Consider the following 19,829-nt stretch of genomic DNA (forward strand, 5'->3'; position numbering starts at 1 on the left):
TATCGATCGATCACTGTCACTTACAAAACACTAAACGCATAACTGCAGCGTTCGCAGAGTCAGGCCTGATCCCTGCGATCGCTAACAGTTTTTTTGGTAGCGTTTTGGTGAAATGGCAAGCACCAGCCCCAGGCAGCATCAGGTTAGTGCCAGTACTGCTAACACCCACGCACGCACCGTACACCTCCCTTAGTGGTATAGTATCTGAACGCATCAATATCTGATCCGATCAGATCTATACTGGCGTCCCCAGCAGTTTAGGATTCCCAAAAACGCAGTGTTAGCGGGATCAGCCCAGATACCTGCTAGCACCTGCGTTTTGCCCCTCCGCCCGGCCCAGCCCAGCCCACCCAAGTGCAGTATCGATCGATCGCTGTCACTTACAAAACACTAAACGCATAACTGCAGCGTTCGCAGAGTCAGGCCTGATCCCTGCGATCGCTAACAGTTTTTTTGGTAGCGTTTTGGTGAACTGGGAAGCACCAGCCCCAGGCAGCGTCAGGTTAGTGCCAGTAGCGCTAACACCCACGCACACACCGTACACCTCCCTTAGTGGTATAGTATCTGAACTGATCAATATCTGATCCGATCAGATCTATACTAGCGTCCCCAGCAGTTTAGGGTTCCCAAAAACACAGTGTTAGTGGGATCAGCCCAGATACCTGCTAGCACCTGCGATTTGCCCCTCCGCCCGGCCCAGCCCAGCCCACCCAAGTGCAGTATCGATCGATCACTGTCACTTACAAAACACTAAACGCATAACTGCAGCGTTCGCAGAGTCAGGCCTGATCCCTGCGATCGTTAACAGTTTTTTTGGTAGCGTTTTGGTGAACTGGCAAGCGCCAGCGGCCTAGTACACCCCGGTCGTAGTCAAACCAGCACTGCAGTAACACTTGGTGACGTGGCGAGTCCCATAAGTGCAGTTCAAGCTGGTGAGGTGGCAAGCACAAGTAGTGTCCCGCTGCCACCAAGAAGACAAACACAGGCCCATCGTGCCCATAATGCCCTTCCTGCTGCATTCGCCAATCCTAATTGGGGACCCACCACTTCTGCAACGCCCGTACTTCCCCCATTCACATCCCCAACCAAATGCAGTCGGCTGCATGAGAGGCATTTTCTTTATGTCCTCCCGAGTACCCCTACCCAACGAACCCCCTCAAAAAAGATGTTGTGTCTGCAGCAAGCGCGGATATAGGCGTGACACCCGCTATTATTGTCCCTCCTGTCCTGACAATCCTGGTCTTTGCATTGGTGAATGTTTTGAACGCTACCATTCACTAGCTGAGTATTAGCGTAGGGTACAGCATTGCACAGACTAGGCACACTTTCACAGGGTCTCCCAAGATGCCATCGCATTTTGAGAGACCCGAACCTGGAACCGGTTACAGTTATAAAAGTTACAGTTACAAAAAAAGTGTAAAAAAAAAAAAAAAAACACAAACAAAAATATAAAATAAAAAAAAATAGTTGTCGTTTTATTGCTCTCTCTCTCTCTCTCTCTATTCTCTCTATTGTTCTGCTCTTTTTTACTGTATTCTATTCTGCAATGTTTTATTGTTATTATGTTTTATCATGTTTGCTTTTCAGGTATGCAATTTTTTATACTTTACCGTTTACTGTGCTTTATTGTTAACCATTTTTTTGTCTTCAGGTACGCCATTCACGACTTTGAATGGTTATACCAGAATGATGCCTGCAGGTTTAGGTATCATCTTGGTATCATTCTTTTCAGCCAGCGGTCGGCTTTCATGTAAAAGCAATCCTAGTGGCTAATTAGCCTCTAGACTGCTTTTACAAGCAGTGGGAGAGAATGCCCCCCCCCATCGTCTTCCGTGTTTTTCTCTGGCTCTCCTGTCTCAACAGGGAACCTGAGAATGCAGCCGGTGATTCAGCCAGCTGACCATAGAGCTGATCAGAGACCAGAGTGGCTCCAAACATCTCTATGGCCTAAGAAACCGGAAGCTACGAGCATTTTATGACTTAGATTTCGCCGGATGTAAATAGCGCCATTGGGAAATTGGGGAAGCATTTTATCACACCGATCTTGGTGTGGTCAGATGCTTTGAGGGTAGAGGAGAAATCTAGGGTCTAATAGACCCCAATTTTTTCAAAAAAGAGTACCTGTCACTACCTATTGCTATCATAGGGGATATTTACATTCCCTGAGATAACAGTAAAAATGATTTAAAAAAAAAAATGAAAGGAACAGTTTTAAAATAAGATAAAAAAGCAAAAAATAATAAAGAAAAAAAAAAAAAAAAAAAAAAAGCACCCCTGTCCCCCCCCTGCTCTCGCGCTAAGGCGAACGCAAGCGTCGGTCTGGCGTCAAATGTAAACAGCAATTGCACCATGCATGTGAGGTATCACCGCGACGGTCAGGTCGAGGGCAGTAATTTTAGCAGTAGACCTCCTCTGTAAATCTAAAGTGGTAACCTGTAAAGGCTTTTAAAGGCTTTTAAAAATGTATTTATTTTGTTGCCACTGCACGTTTGTGCGCAATTGTAAAGCATGTCATGTTTGGTATCCATGTACTCGGCCTAAGATCATCTTTTTTATTTCATCAAACATTTGGGCAATATAGTGTGTTTTAGTGCATTAAAATGTAAAAAAGTGTGTTTTTTCCCCAAAAAATGCGTTTGAAAAATCGCTGCGCAAATACTGTGTGAAAAAAAAAAATTAAACACCCACCATTTTAATCTGTAGGGCATTTGCTTTAAAAAAATATATAATGTTTGGGGGTTCAAAGTAATTTTCTTGCAAAAAAAAATAATTTTTTCATGTAATCAAAAAGTGTCAGAAAGGGCTTTGTCTTCAAGTGGTTAGAAGAGTGGGTGATGTGTGACATAAGCTTCTAAATGTTGTGCATAAAATGCCAGGACAGTTCAAACCCCCCCCAAATGACCCCATTTTGGAAAGTAGACACCCCAAGCTATTTGCTGAGAGGCATGTCGAGTCCATGGAATATTTTATATTGTGACACAAGTTGCGGGAAAGAGACAAATTTTTTTTTTTTTGCACGTTTTCACTAAATTATATATTGCTCAAACATGCCATGGGAATATGTGAAATTACACCCCAAAATACATTCTGTTGCTTCTCCTGAGTACGGGGATACCACATGTGTGAGACTTTTTGGGAGCCTAGCCGCGTATGGGACCCCGAAAACCAAGCACCGCCTTCAGGCTTTCTAAGGGCGTAAATTTTTGATTTCACTCTTCACTGCCTATCACAGTCTCGGAGGCCATGGAATGCCCAGGTGGCACAAACCCCCCCCAAATGACCCCATTTTGGAAAGTAGACACCCAAAGCTATTTGCTGAGCGGTATAGTGAGTATTTTGCAGACCTCACTTTTTGTCACAAAGTTTTGAAAATTAAAAAAAGAAAAAAAAAATTTTTTTTTTTGTCTTTCTTCATTTTCAAAAACAAATGAGAGCTGCAAAATACTCACCATGCCTCTCAGCAAATAGCTTGGGGTGTCTACTTTCCAAAATGGGGTCATTTGGGGGGGGTTTGTGCCACCTGGGCATTCCATGACCTCCGAAACTGTGATAGGCAGTGAAGAGTGAAATCAAAAATGTACACCCTTAGAAATCCTGAAGGCGGTGATTGGTTTTCGGGGTCCCGTACGCGGCTAGGCTCCTAAAAAGTCCCACACATGTGGTATCCCCGTACTCAAGAGAAGCAGCAGAATGTATTTTGGGGTGCAATTCCACATATGCCCATGACCTGTGTGAGCAATATATCATTTAGTGACAACTTTGTGCAAAAAAAAAAAAATAAATTGTCACTTTCCCGCAACTTGTGTCAAAATATAAAATATTCCATGGACTCAACATGCCTCTCAGCAAATAGCTTGGGGTGTCTACTTTCCAAAATGGGGTCATTTGGGGGGGGTTGTGCCATCTGGGCATTTTATGGCCTTCAAAACTGTGATAGGTAGTGAGGAGTAAAATCAAAAATGTACACCCTTAGAAATCCTGAAGGCAGTGATTGGTTTTCGGGGCCCCGAATGCGGCTAGGCTCCCAAAAAGTCCCACACATGTGGTATCCCCATACTCAGGAGAAGCAGCTAAATGTATTTTGGGGTGCAATTCCACATATGCCCATGGCCTGTGTGAGCAATATATCATTTAGTGACAACTTTTTGTAATTTTTTTTTTTTTTTTTTTGTCATTATTCAATCACTTGGGACAAAAAAAAATGAATATTCAATGGGCTCAACATGCCTCTCAGCAATTTCCTTGGGGTGTCTACTTTCCAAAATGGGGTCATTTGTGGGGGTTTTGTACTGCCCTGCCATTTTAGCACCTCAAGAAACGACATAGGCAGTCATAAATTAAAGGCTGTGTAAATTCCAGAAAATGTACCCTAGATTGTAGGCGCTATAACTTTTGCGCAAACCAATAAATATACACTTATTGACATTTTTTTTACCAAAGACATGTGGCCAAATACATTTTGGCCTAAATGTATGACTAAAATTGAGTTTATTGGATTTTTTTTAGAACAAAAAGTAGAAAATATCATTTTTTTTCAAAATTTTCGGTCTTTTTCCGTGTATAGCGCAAAAAATAAAAACGGCAGAGGTGATCAAATACCATCAAAAGAAAGCTCTATTTGTGGGAAGAAAAGGACGCAAATTTCGTTTGGTTACAGCATTGCATGACCGCGCAATTAGCAGTTAAAGCGACGCAGTGCCAAAAATTGTAAAAAGTGCTCTGGTCAGGAAGGGGGTAAATCCTTCCGGGGCTGAAGTGGTTAAGGGAGGGAGGCTTTATATACATAGTACTCGTTCATGCCGGACATCCCTTGCAGTCTGCGGGATGATACTGGCCTGAACAGACACCTATCCATTTGCTCGGCATGTAAGTATATCTCTTAAATGGCTGTTACTCTAGCCCAGGCTTACTGACTACATCTTTGAAAACTTTTGCATTAAGAAACTGTCTGTGGCCTTGTTTGAACAACCAAAATGGCTCAATTTAATAAAAATTGCTACACCTTATGTACTCTATACACATCAACTAGTCTTTAAAGAAGTAATAAAATTCTAGTAGATGTTACAACATCGCAGTATTTTTCATTTTCATTTGCGCTATATAATTTTTTGTTTTGAGAAACACATATCTAGGATTTAGTTATTTCATTAATTGAATCTCCATTTATTTGTCTGTCACTATTTTTAGCTACACCTACTACACATCCTTTAACGCCATCCACTGAGCCACTTCCAGATATGGGTTAAATTTTATATGATAGTTTTCTAAAGACCATACTAATTTTTGAGTTTTTACACTTCATGATTAAGAGGATTTGTTACTACACATTTGCAATACTACATTTTTTCTTGCAGGACCTGCCCTTCGGCCTCAGTGGAGCCTCAAGTTTCTACTTTTTTACACACCCTTTTCTCTTCTTCCTTTTTTGAAGAGAATACTATTTACATACATTTTGTACCCAGATAGTAACCCCATTGTTACTTATATAGAAATCCCCTTTTTTGGAAATAAACACTTTTTTCTCGGAATCAAGAATATGCTGGGTAGATAAACCTTGTCAGTGCCGCTGTTTTTAATTTAAAGTGTCATGGAATGCCAAATCAGCTAAATACAGTGTCAACGTAAGTGAAAATGAAATGAAAAATACACCATGCACTGTTTTTATGTATATGTATACCTATATGCTTACTATTGTTTTTTCAACATATTTTCTTTAATGTAGAACTATCTGTAACTCACACCCACCCCTGAGGAAGGAGGCTAATTGACTCCGAAACGCGTCGGTGCAAGAGTATCGCTCTAAACACTGTACCAATGTAAAATTGCTTAATTTGCATTCCCAATAATTGTTGCTATATTATTGTCATATTTTTATTGTTTTTCTATTTAATAAACCATATTTTTGTACTTTATATACTCTTTTACGCCCTTTTATATGTGTCTGTATAGTCCAGCACTAGGGGAAACCCTCCTTTTCTGTATAACTATATAGAATCTCAATCTATAATATAGAATCAATAATAAATCCCCCCCACAACAAGGGCAGCCTCTGAGGTTATCACAACACTAGCAACACTAGTATCACTATCAAGTTCACAACACTAACACAATAGCAGTAGATTATTATGAAAAAGTTAAGTTGAACTGTAGCTTGCTTCACTATTGTTCTGCTGCTGTGCTTATGCTCAATTGATAAATAATTCAGGTTCTCTGACAAACGGACCAGCTAAGATTGACTGTCTTCTGAAATGATTCAGTGTGTGTTTCTCTCTGCTAGCAAATCGTAAGTGAAAGTAAGTTGGCGGTACATGTGTACTTAGTTCTAGCTATTTTACTGCTCCTCCTCTTTGGTTACAATCGGCCAATAACATTCATCATCATCATTATTTTTATTTTACTTCCCCCACCCAATTCCAGCAGCGATCTTTTCTCTCTATGTCGAATCTTTTTTCTCTATGTCGAATCTTTTCTCTCTATGTCAAATCGTTTCTCTCTATGACGAATCTTTTCTCTCTATGTGGAATCTTTTCTCTCTATGTCGAATCTTTTCTCTCTATGTCGAATCTTTTCTCTCTATGTCGAATCTTTTCTCTCTATGTCAAATCTTTTCTCTCTATGTAGAATAATCTTGGACTCATAGAGCTAAGGTTAGGCACATTCAACCATGGGTTTGATAGACACAGATTGTTATTGTCAGCATCATGTCGAATCTCCTATCTATATCGAACTGTTGTCACAACGAAAATCAAGCATTTGTTTATGTCGGATTCCTTCGTTTTTCGGATTCTGCACTTTCATAATTTTAATACCTGAAATTCAGACAAAAATGCATTCAGAGGAAAAAGAATGCACATGTTTAGTATTTCCAGTTACTGTACTGTGTAACCCTGCACAGTTGCACCTACAGTATAGCTACCTGAAGCCAAGTGCTTGTGTGCTTCTTCTGATCCTATTAATAGCACAGGCAGGCTTTTGAAGTATTTTCCAGTTAGTGTACAGAGAGTCCCGGAACTAATGTGAAGCAATGGGCGCAGGGATGGCATGACAGTGCTGGACAGCACATATGCAGCTTTAAGAGTAGGTTTCCCCTTTTAAAAAAGGGGAGGGGCTGGTTAGGTCGCAGTGCAGATGATTTGGAAAGTCAGGGGAAGTGACGTCAGTCGGAGAGCGGTGGAGGAAGAGATTAGTCACCACCCTCACCGCTCTTCATTCCCCCTTTGCAGATAGTAATATAATGGCAGCGATGGAGGGATTTCTGGTACAATTAAGAGCGGCGGTGGCCGCTCAGGGCGCGGACTGGCTGCAGCAACAGCTAACGGCCGTAACGGATGGCGGAACGGCGGTGAACGGGGGGGCGGCAACACCTCGTGCTCGGCGGTCCCAGCCACCTGAGGGATTCAGCCCTGAATCAGGCCCTGGAGTTTCCCGTAAAGAGCGGTGGCAGGAGGCTACAAGTGATCCCTGGACCCCCAGCGTACAAGGGACACAGAGGAGCAGGCATGGAGAGATGAGAGGGACCCGTCGCAGAGGCAGAGGGACGGTGGAAAGGGTGCCTGGCACAGCACACGGCTCTTCCCCCCCCTGCCTGTCGCAGATGTACCGAACAGGTGGATGGGGCTGCAGGGGAGGAGCGGAGTGGCCGGGACACACAAGAGCGGGGCTCGGCTTTACATGAGACCGCACAGATTGCAGGGTTGGCCAGTAGTTCAGCGCAGTTCAGGTGAGGGTTGGCGAGGAACACAAAGTCCAGTGTGAGTGAGGGAATCAGCCAAGTGACACACACCCAGCAAAATGGTAGATGCAGGAGCCCGGCATGGACTGGGTCTGGCGGTAAAACGGGGAGAGAAGGACATCCAGCGGTGGTGGTTCCAGGAGTGGCGGCTGATGGGCCCAGTCCTGGGCAGCCCGGTGAGTACGATTCTTCAAATTCCATATCTACTTTATTGCATAGCCTGTTGGGGTGGGGTAAGCAGATGGGGCATGCAGGGCTGGGGGGGACAGCAGGGGCGGGGGGTTGAGACTAACCCGGCTCCACGGCTAGCTGCGGTACCCCAGACGGGGAACAAGGGCCTACGATAATTGTTGGTGGGGCTCAAAGAATTGGTACAATGCTTTGAGACAGGGACAGCAGGCAGTCTGGCGCGTGCATGGGCAACGGCGCAAACTACCCCGCTGGCGGTGGACGCCACGCAAGCCGCGGGCGATTTGCCTGTCACGCCGGCTGTAGCAGCTACGGCTGTCAGAGAGTCTCCCAGCCTGACAGCTGTCGTTACGACTCCTGTTGATCAAGGGAAGATGGGTGATAAGAAGTCGGAGTCAGTTAGGTTGGCAGACGCTGCAAGAAGCGAAGTGTATGTCTGTTTTGAGGGACCATTTAAAGACAGAGGTAAAAGAAAAAATTTGGAAAGGGGAATACGTGGAGATATTCACGTTATTGCCTTTGGAGAAGTTCAACCTGGATAGGTTGAAACCGGTAGAGGGCAAGAAGGAAGATGAGGAAAGATGGAGGTACCGTTTAATTCCGCGTACATTTTCCAATTGGCTGCAGGCATTTGCCATTTTGGCAAGTGTAGTAGGTGAAAAGGCCCCCGAACACTGCTCAGCCCAGTTTGTTTATCTGGAAGCCATTAGCGAAGCATACAGGACGTATGGCGGCATGGCTTGGCTCCGGTACAATGAACGATTTCGACAACGGATGGCAGTATGAACGACTTTGCGCTGGGACCACAAGGACATAAGTCTGTGGATGAGGCTGATGACAGCGGCGAGGGTCCCTAATCAGTTTTTTCAGGCAGGGGTCAAAGATTCGGCAGCTCCAGGACAACCGACCGAAAAGAGATGGGGTTATTGTTGGCAGTTCCACGAGGGCACCTGTAAATTTGGCGCTAACTGTCGATTCAAACACTTGTGTTCAGGCTGCGGGGGATCTCATGCACTGTCCAAGTGTTTTAAAAAAGGAAAAGGTCGTGCCAGAGATTCTGCAGGTAAGAGGGAAGACTCCGGTGCGAGTGGAAAGGATGCTTCCTTTCCTCAGTAGATACCCCGACTGGGAAGCGGCTGCTACATTGGAAGCAGGCTTTACTAGTGGTTTTTGTATACCTTGTTTCTTGGCGAAAGTACCGCCCGAGGCTAAGAATTTATGGTCAGCACTGCTGCACTCAGTGGTGGTTTCCGAAAAATTGGGAAAAGAGGTTTCTTTGGGGCGCATGGCAGGCCCTTTTAAAGAGGTTCCACTTCCAGATTTGGTGGTCTCTCCGCCGGGAGTTGTTCCCAAAAAAGAGCCCAACAAGTTTGCAGCTGGGAAGGATGCAGGACAAGGTGCAGTAGTGTTAGAGGTTGTTCCGCCACCACGCCTCCAAAATGCTACTATTGGTAATTCTGACACACCTCTCTCCTCCACCCCCTCCTCTTCTTCTTCGTTCATGGCCTCTTCCTGTGCTTTGTCCTCGGAACCAGCGGTGCTCTGTAGGCGTTCAAGGGGCTATGCAAGTACGCAGGCCAAAAGATGCCATGCGGTGCTTGAGCTGGTGTGCTTGGGGGACAGGAGAACAAAGAAACGCAGGCGCCTCTGGGTGCAGACTGTAAAAACAATTTTTAATTAAAAAAGGCAACAACATAGTTTGCACTCACATTTAAGATGAAGATATCAGGCATTTAAAAAGTCCCAAGACAATCAAGGGGGGTCTGTGAAGTCATCTCTCTCTGCCGTGGATGTATCCTCTTATCTGGTTCACAGGCGCTGGATGTACTGACGGCCGGCAGCGAAGGGGAACACCAGAACGAGGCTTGGGAAGCAAGCGAAGATCCAGGCGAGGGTAGATGACGTCACACCATGTGCGACGCGTTTCTTGAGCCGGCTAGCCGTGAGTGGCGTGACGGCTGCGCTCCTTTGTCAAGCTGATTGGCAAGGGGCTGAGAAGCAATATATAGGGAGATACGATGGTAAAGAGGATGGGGCGGGGAGAAGACGAAAGGGAAGGAAAAGAGGTGACTGAACAAAAGTGATGAGGGGAGAGAGGGGAAGGGGATGTGGGCGAGGGGAAGGCAAAGGGGAGGGAAAAAAGTAACCTGAACGAAAGATTTTATTTACAAGTGTCAGCAATGACAGGTGACATTAAATGACAGTGGAAAAAAAGGGAATAGAAATAGGATGATGAATAGAAGAGAATGAAATGGGAAATAGATAAAACAGGGAATGGGACCGGAGTTTATAATCGTTGTATACTAGATGATATTAGCAGACATTGCATGATGTCTAATAATGGGAAAAGTGACCTGAACGAAAGGACTTATTTGCAAGTATCAGCAATGACAAAGGACATTAGATGACAGTGGAAAGGAGGGGAATAAGGGGGGAAATGGAATAATGAATAGGAGAGAATAATAAAAAGGGAAATAGATAAAACGGGGGATGGGACCGGAGTTGACGATCATTCTATGCTAAATGATATTAAAAGACAACGCATGATGTCTAATAATGGGAGTTAAAAATGTATTATAAATATATAAAAAAGAATGTAGATGAGAGTTATATAAAACTAGAAAGGAAAAAGAGATAAATAAAGGGAAGGGAAAGAAAAGGGGAGGGGGAAAGGAAGGGAAAAGGAAAGAAGGGGGAAAGAAAAGAGAGGGGGGAAAGATCTTTTAATCTGTCCAATTACACTTTGTCCTCTGCTGACACAGCACTTCTCAGCCGCGGTCTAAACTTTGCCCTCACCAACAGACCCAACCCTTTTCTGTTATTCAAGGATCTCAACTGTTACATCAGAAATTTGACTCTTAAGAGACATTTTAATATGAAAAGAGATAAAGATCTACATCAGACTCCAACCTTACCCACCACTAACATTTCATCCACATCCCCGCTTGACGACTCAGATAACATCTCCGAAATTTATGATTGTGATGATTTCAAAATTCCCTGTTCAGAAGATGATCTGTCCAAACTACTTACACAACATCTTGCTACATCCCCGCCCATCATCCACTCTGGTCTAAAACCCAAATCCGTATTCTTTCCTACCCATTCAAAGGGCCCCTATATAGAAAGTTTCTACAGAGTAGTCTTCTCAGATATGACCAAACTCAATATAGCAATATTACATCTACTTCGAAGTTTCACAACCTTTCATCCCCCGAAACTAGAGCTCTTCAGCAATTTATTCATGCAGAAGACCTCATAATCAAGCCTGCTGACAAGGGAGGCGGCATCATCCTCCAGAACAGAGCTGATTACATTGCGGAGGCAGAAAGACTACTGTAGGATCAAGCCACCTACATGAAACTTTCCAAAGACCCGACCCAAGAATATACCGCAGAAGCAGATCTTCTGGTTTCGATGACCCTTACTGACAATATTAATTCCAAAGTTGAGAGCTCCTTGTTTCACAAACCATTTTACTCCATCCCTTATTTTTATCATTTACCCAAAATCCATAAAAATCAATAAAATCCCCCTGGTAGGCCAACTGTGGCTTCTATGGACGGTATCACCACAGGCTTCAGCCTATATGTGGATCGATATCTACAACCTCTAGTCCACCAACTTCAGTCCTATATTCGGGATGGGACACACCTCCTGGAACTCCTTTCACCTTACAGTTGGGAACCATCTTATTCATGGCTTTCCTTGGACGTCTGTTCCCTATACACATCCATTCCCCACAGTTTTGGGATCATGGCCCTCGAACACTTCCTTTCCACAGACTCATCCATCAACCCTCGCCAGGCCACCTTCATAATAAAAGCCACCAAATTTTGCTTAACGCATAATTATTTCACATTTCATGGAGACTTCTATCTACAGTTCCAAGGGACGTACGCGAACCTTGCCATGGGGTTCTGGGAAAATCAATACATCCATCACAATAACCCTTTTTCTGCCAACATCATTTTTTTCGGAAGATATATCGATGATATCATAATCATCTGGGATGGTCCCTTAGATCTCATTCATCCATTCATTACACACTGCAATAGTAACAACTATGGACTATCCTTCACACACGATAGCAATCAGACTTCATTGGCCTTCCTTGATTTAGAACTCCGACACGATAACTGTGAAATATATGCCAAGAATTACATCAAGCCCACCAGTGGCAACTCATATCTTCATTTTAAAAGCTGTCATTATCCTCCATGGGTAAAAAAACATTCCTAAAGGACAATTTTGTCGACTCAGACAAAATTGCACTAGAGATGTTGACTACGTGGAATCCAGTGTCCATCTCAAAAACAAATTTTCGGAGAAAGAATATCCAGAAGATCTAGTCGAAAAAGCCTATGAACTATACCTTCATGAAAAACCTCCACGGCAAAACCTTCCCCCCACAGACTGCCCAATCCGCTTCATCACTACCTTTCATTCCCAACACAAAAAGATGGAGAAGATTCTGTCGAAACATTGGGACATCCTTCAACAAGACCCCCATCTCCAAACCATTCTTCCCACACGTCCATACGTCACTTATCGCAGAGCTCCAAATCTTAAAAACAAAATCGCCCCCAGTAAACTGAAAACTACCTCAGCTTTTCCATCCATCATCCCGCTCATCCCTCTTGTGGGGATGTACCAATGTCGCAAAAAACTTTGCAAAACATGTCACTTTGTTCAACATGGACAAAAATCCTTCTCCACTAAAGGCCATACATACCACTTGAAGGATTTCTTCAACTGTTCATCTGATCATGTGGTATATGGTCTAACCTGTCCTTGTGGCCTCATATATGTTGACCGTACCATTCGGCCCTTGAGACAACGCTTTGGAGAGCATAGGAGGTACATTGAGGGTGGCACAGACCCCCACAGTGTACCTAGACACTTTGCCACGACCCACAAGGGCTCTACTGTTGGACTATTTGTTTGGGTCATAGAACAGATCCCTAAATCTCTCCCGCCCGCCGAAAGGTTCAAAAAATTGTGCGCAACGGAGACCTATTGGATCTACCGCTTAGATGTCCTCTCTCCCGGAGGCATTAATGAATGTATCGAAACATCTACCATCCTGTAATGTCCACAAGTGCATACTCTTGTGTGTTTTTTGTTTTTTGTTCTGTTCATTTCACTTATATTTATTATATTTATTATAAAGGTTGTAATTATTACATGCGCACATATATATGCGCATCTATTTATACTGTACTTTGGCTGCCATAATGCATACGCATTGTGTAACATAATGCGGATGCAACATACATACCAACCCCTCCCATCCAAAACCCCCCCCCCTTTTTTTCTTCTACCCCTCCACTTATCTCTCCCCCATCCCCTCTTTCTCCGCCCTTCCCCCCTCCCCCTTCCCCTTCTCCCTCCCCCATGCCAAATCTCATATGTATATGCACTAATGCATATATGTCATATTCAATATTACACCCATCCCAGCCCGTTTTTAGACATATATCCACATGCATTGCAGGCAATGCGTAGATGGATACACTATACAATATGACCCTCTTCCCCCCCTCTCTTTTCTTTCCCCCTTCTTTCCTTTTCCTTTCCTTTTCCCCCCTCCCCGCACCCCCTTTTCTTTCAATCCCTTTATTTATCTCTTTTTCCTTTCTAGTTTTATATAACTCTCATCTACATTCTTTTTTATATATTTATAATACATTTTTAACTCCCATTATTAGACATCATGCGATGTCTTTTAATATCATTTAGCATAGAATGATCGTCAACTCCGGTCCCATCCCCCGTTTTATCTATTTCCCGTTTTATTTTTCTCTCCTATTCATTATTCCATTTCCCCCCTTATTCCCCTTCTTTCCACTGTCATCTAATGAGCTTTGTCATTGCTGATACTTGTAAATAAGTCCTTTCGTGCAGGTCACTTTTCCCATTATTAGACATCATGCAATGTCTGCTAATATCATCTAGTATACAACGATTATAAACTCCGGTCCCATTCCCTGTTTTATCTATTTCCCATTTCATTCTCTTCTATTCATCATCCTATTTCTATTCCCTTTTTTTCCACTGTCATTTAATGTCACCTGTCATTGCTGACACTTGTAAATAAGTTCTTTCATTCAGGTTACTTTTTTCCCTCCCCTTCGCCTTCCCCTCGCCCCCATCCCCCTCCCCTCTCTCCCCTCATCACTTTCGTTCGGTCACCTCTTTTCCTTCCCTTTCGTCTTTTCCCCGCCCCATCCTCTTTCCCATCATATCTCCCTATATATTGCTTCTCAGCCCCTTGCCAATCAGCTTGACAAAGGAGCGCAGCCGTCACGCCACTCACAGCTAGCCGGCTTAAGAAACGCGTCGCACATGGTGTGACGTCATCTACACTCGCCTGGATCTTCGCTTGCTTCCCAAGCCTCGTTCTGGTGTTCCCCTTCGCTGCCGGCCGTCAGTACATCCAGCGCCTGTGAACCAGATAAGAGGATACATCCACGGCAGAGAGAGATGACTTCACAGACCCCCCTTGATTGTCTTGGGACTTTTTAAATGCCTGATATCTTCATCTTAAATGTGAGTGCAAACTATGTTGTTGCCTTTTTTAATTAAAAATTGTTTTTACAGTCTGCACCCAGAGGCGCCCCCATTTCCTTGTTTTGCAGTGTCTTTTTGGGACTATGGTTTTTATTCCCATCGGAAGGCTGCCGTGAATGTGGACTACACACCATTCCTATCATTTACCTTGCTGTACTACAATATGGACTATTTGACCTAATAACTATCATCATTATTATTATTATTTTTTAATACTCTTGATTACATTTTAGAGGTTATTCTGTATAGTGTCATACCATTTGGATTGTGCTTTTAATTCCTTGCGCCGAACACTTGTGGTATTGGGGGATAGGAGCCACACTGGGGCAGAGATTCTGTCAGCTCTGCAGGGGCAGGTTCAGAGGTGGTTGACGCCACGCCAGCTTAAGCCAAAAATGGTGGTTTGCGACAATGGCACCAACCTCTTCTCCGCCCTCCGACAGGGACAACTGACCCATGTGCCTTGTTTGGCTCACGTCCTTAACTTGGTGGTGCAGCGATTCTTGGGCAGGTACCCGGGCTTACAGGATGTCCTGAGCCAGGCCAGGAAAGTCTGTGTGCATTTCCGCTGGTCGTATAATGCCAGTGCTCGGCTGGCTGACCTCCAAAAGGAATTTAACCTGCTCAAGAACCGCCTAACCTGTGACATGCCCACCAGGTGGAACTCAACGTTGGCCATGCTGCAGCGGCTGCACACGCAGCAGAGGGCCATCAATGAGTACCTGTGTGACTATGGCACCAGGAGAGGGTCAGGGGAGCTTGGTTTTTTTACCCACGCCAGTGGGCCATGATCAGGGATGCATGCACTGTCCTGTCACCATTTGAGGAGGCCACGAGGATGGAGAGCAGTGACAGTGCATGCATCAGTGACACTGTCCCCCTTGTCCACCTGTTGGAGCACACTCTGCGTGGAATAATGGACAGGGCACTTGAGGCAGAACAGAGGCAGGAAGAGGAGGACTCCCTTAGCTCTCAAGGCCCCCTTTGTCCAGACAGTGTTTCTGCATGCCCGCCGATCACACAGGAAGAAGATGAGGAGGAGGAGGATTGTGTCAGCATGGAGGTGGAGCCTGGAACTCAGCATCAGCAGCAGTCTTTAAGGGATCATTTACAGTCACAAGAAACCCATGGACTTGTACGTGGCTGGGAGGAGGTGGCTGCGGATCATGTCGTCTTTAGTGACCCAGAGGACTCCGGACTGAATGCCTCAGCAAACCTACGCTGCATGGCCTCCCTGATCCTGCAAAGCCTGTGGAAGGATCCTTGTATTCATGGTATCAAGGAGAGGGATCGTTACTGGCTGGCAACCCTCCTTGATCCACTTTACAAAGGTAAGGTTGTGGACCTTATCTTGCCATTGCAGAGGGAGCAGAAGATGAAACATCTTCGGGAGGCCTTGCAGAAAGGTCTGTGCAACGTGTTTCCAGAGACTGGCTACAAACTCCTGTTTCTGGACAACGTGTTGCTGAGGCTTCGGTCAATCAAAGAAGGAACGGTGGAGAAGGTGGCCGTCTGAACGATGCGTTCAGACAATTTTTTAGTCCGCAGCCCCAAGGTATGATCGGTTCCAGCAACCATCGCCAGCGTCTGTTTTACATGGTGCAGGAATACCTAGGGGAAAGATCTGACTTGGACACCTTTCCCACCGAAAATCCTCTGGGTTACTGGGTCTTGAGGATGGATCACTGGCCAGAGCTTTCACATTATGCAATTGAGCTACTGGCCTGTCCTGCATCCAGCGTTCTTTCGGAACGCACATTCAGTGCTGCTGGAGGCTTTGTAACTGGTCACAGGGTGCGCCTGTCCACCGACCCAGTCGATCGACTGACCTTCATAAAAATGAATCAGTCTTGGATCACCACTAGATACCAAGCACCTGATGCTGATGTAACCGAATCATTTTTTTTGAAATGTCAGATTCCTTCAAGACTCCCTATGCTGATGCTGAGTAGGGATGAGCTTCGAATTTCTAGTCAAACTCATGTTCGGCTTCAACATGGGCTGTTCGGAAGTTCGCCGAACACCGAACAATTTGGGGTGGTCGCGGCAAATTCGAATGCCGCGGAATACCCTTTAAAAGTCTATGGGAGAAATCCAAAGTGCTAATTTTAAAGGCTTATATGCATGGTATTGTCATAAAAAGTGTTTGGGGACCTGGGTCCTGCCCCACGGGACATGTATCAATGCAAAAAAAAGTTTTAAAAACGGCCGTTTTTTCGAGAGCAGTGATTTTAATAATGCTTAAAGTGAAACAATAAAAGTGTAATATCCCTTTAAATTTCGTACCTGGGGGGTGTCTATAGTATGTCTGTAAAGGGGCGCATGTTTCCCGTGTTTAGAACAGTTTGACAGCAAAATGACATTTCAAAGGAAAAAAAGTAATTTAAAACTACTCGCAGCTATTAATGCATTGCCGGTCCGACAATACACATAGAAGTTCATTGATAAAAACGGCATGGGAATTCCCCACAGGGGAACCCCGAACCAAAATTAAAAAAAAAAATGACGTGGGGGGTCCCCCTAAATTTCATACCAGGCCCTTCAGGTCTGGTATGAATATTAAGGGGAACCCCAGCCAAAATTTAAAAAAAAATGACGTGGGGAGTCCCCCTAAATTCCATACCAGGCCCTTCAGGTCTGGTATGGATATTAAGGGGAACCCTGCGCCAAAATTTAAAAAAAACAGCGTGGGGTCCCCCCAAAAATCCATACCAGACCCTTATCTGAGCACGCAATCTGGCAGGCCGCAGGAAAAGAAGGGGGGACGAGAGAGCGCCCCCCCTCCTGAACTGTACCAGGCCACATGCCTTCAACATTGGGAGGGTGCTTTGGGGTAGCCCCCCAAAACACCTTGTCCCCATGTTGATGAGGACAAGGGCCTCATCCCCACAACCCTGGCCGGTGGTTGTGGGGGTCTGTGGGCGGGGGGCTTATCGGAATCTGGAAGCCCCCTTTAACAAGGGGACCCCCAGATCCCAGCCCTCCCCCCTGTGTGAAATGGTAAGGGGGCACAAAAGTACCCCTACCATTTCACTAAAAAAACTGTCAAAAATGTTAAAAATGACAAGAGACAGTTTTTGACAATTCCTTTATTTAAATGTTTTTTCTTTCTTCTTTCTTCTATCTTCTATCTTTCTTCATCTTCTTCTTCTTCTGCTTCTTCTGGTTCTTCCTCCGGTGTTCTCGTCCAGCATCTCCTCCGCGGCATCTTCTTCCCTTCTTCTCCTCGGACCGCTCCGCATCCATGGCATGGAGGGAGGCTCACGCTCTTCTCTTCATCTTCTTTTCTTCATCTTCTTCTCTTCATCTTCTTGTCTTCATCTTCTTTTCGGGCCACTCCGCATCCATGGTGGCATGGATGGAGGCTCCTGCTGTGTGACGCTTCTCCTCTTCTGACGGTTCTTAAATAACGGGGGGGGGCCATCCGGTGACCCCGCCCCCTCTGACGCACAGGGACATGACGGGACTTCCCTGTGGCATTCCCTGTGACGCCCGTCAAGTCACAGTGCGTCCGAGGGGGCGGGGTCACCGGGTGGCCCCGCCCCCCATTATTTAAGAAAAGAAGATGAAGACAAAAAGATGAAGAGAAGAAGATGAAGAGAAAAAGATGAAGAGAAGAGCGGGAGCCTCCCTCCATGCCATGGATGCGGAGCGGTCCGAGGAGAAGAAGGGAAGAAGATGCCGCAGAGGAGATGCTGGACGAGAACACCGGAGGAAGAACCAGAAGAACCAGAAGAAGAAGAAGATGAAGGAAGATAGAAGATAGAAGAAATCATCAGAAGAGGAGAAGCGTCACACAGCGGGAGCCTCCCTCCATGCCACCATGGATGCGGAGCGGCCCGAAAAGAAGATGAAGACAAGAAGATGAAGAGAAGAAGATGAAGAGAAGAAGATGAAGAGAAGAGTGGGAGCCTCCCTTAATGCCATGGATGCGGAGTGGCCCGAGGAGAAGAAGGGAAGAAGACGCCGCGGAGGAGATGCTGGACGAGAACACCGGAGGAAGAACCAGAAGAACCAGAAGAAGAAGAAGATGAAGGAAGATAGAAGAAAAAAGAAAGAAGAAAGAAGAAGCATTTAAATAAAGGCATTGTCAAAAACTGTCTGTTGTCATTTTAAACATTTTTGACAGTTTTTTAGTGAAATGGTTGGGGTTCTTTTGTACCCCCTCACCATTTCACACAGGAGAGAGGGCCGGGATCTGGGGGTCCCCTTGTTAAAGGGGGCTTCCAGATTCCCATAAGCCCCCCGCCCGCAGACCCCCACAACCACCGGCCAGGGTTGTGGGGATGAGGCCCTTTTCCTCATCAACATGGGGACAAGGTGTTTTGGGGGCTACCCCAAAGCACCCTCCCAATGTTGAGGGCATGTGGCCTGGTATGGTTCAGGAGGGGGGGCGCTCTCTCTTCCCCCCTCTTTTCCTGTGGCCTGCCAGGTTGCGTGCTCAGATAAGGGTCTGGTATGGATTTTTGGGGGGATCCCACGCCGTTTTTTTTTAAATTTTGGCGCGGGGTTCCCCTTAATATCCATACCAGACCTGAAGGGCCTGGTATAGAATTTAGGGGGACCCCCCACGTCATTTTTTTAAAAATTTTGGTTCGGGGTTCCTCTGTGGGGAATTCACATGCCATTTTTATCAATGAACTTCTATGTGTATTGTCGGATTGGCAATTCATTATTAGCCGCGAGTAGTTTTAAATGACTTTTTTTCCTTTGAAATGTCATTTTGCTGTCAGACTGTTCTAAACACGGGAAACATGCGCCCCTTTACAGGCATACTATAGACACCCCCCAGGTACGAAATTTAAAGGGATATTACACTTTTATTGTTTCACTTTAAGCATTATTAAAATCACTGCTCCCGAAAAAACGGCCGTTTTTAAAACTTTTTTTTGCATTGATCCATGTCCCCTGGGGCAGGACCCAGGTCCCCAAACACTTTTTATGACAATAACTTGCATATAAGCCTTTAAAATTAGCACTTTTGATTATTCATGTTCGTGTCCCATAGACTTTAACGGTGTTCGCGTGTTCAAACAAATTTTTTGCCTGTTCGCATGTTCTGGTGCGAACCGAACAGGGGGGTGTTCGGCTCATCCCTAATGCTGAGTGACTATCCTGTTATGCTGAGTGACTATCCTGTTATGCTGAGTAATTATCCTCTTCCTCCTCAATGATCATGCTGATAGCTTGTAAGAATATTTTTGGTTCTGGGCGCCGCCACCAGTGGCTAAGGCCCAATTTTTCTGCCCCTGTTTAACAGGGGCGTGCAATTACATTTTTTGATGCAATACTTTGCAGCAGGGCTCATTCCTGCGCTCCAACTAGAGTATTTGTA

General features: G+C 45.1%; 1 protein-coding gene across 1 annotated transcript in view; it reads left to right on the plus strand.

The window, feature by feature from the left end:
* Window positions 1-19,829, plus strand: part of LOC141145769 (lymphocyte antigen 6E-like) — a 135,062-nt gene that overhangs the window by 21,752 nt on the left and 93,481 nt on the right. The window lies entirely within an intron of this gene.

Source organism: Aquarana catesbeiana, linkage group LG05 (genome assembly GCF_042186555.1).
Source record: "Aquarana catesbeiana isolate 2022-GZ linkage group LG05, ASM4218655v1, whole genome shotgun sequence".
In the NCBI taxonomy this organism is placed as follows: Eukaryota; Metazoa; Chordata; class Amphibia; order Anura; family Ranidae; genus Aquarana; species Aquarana catesbeiana.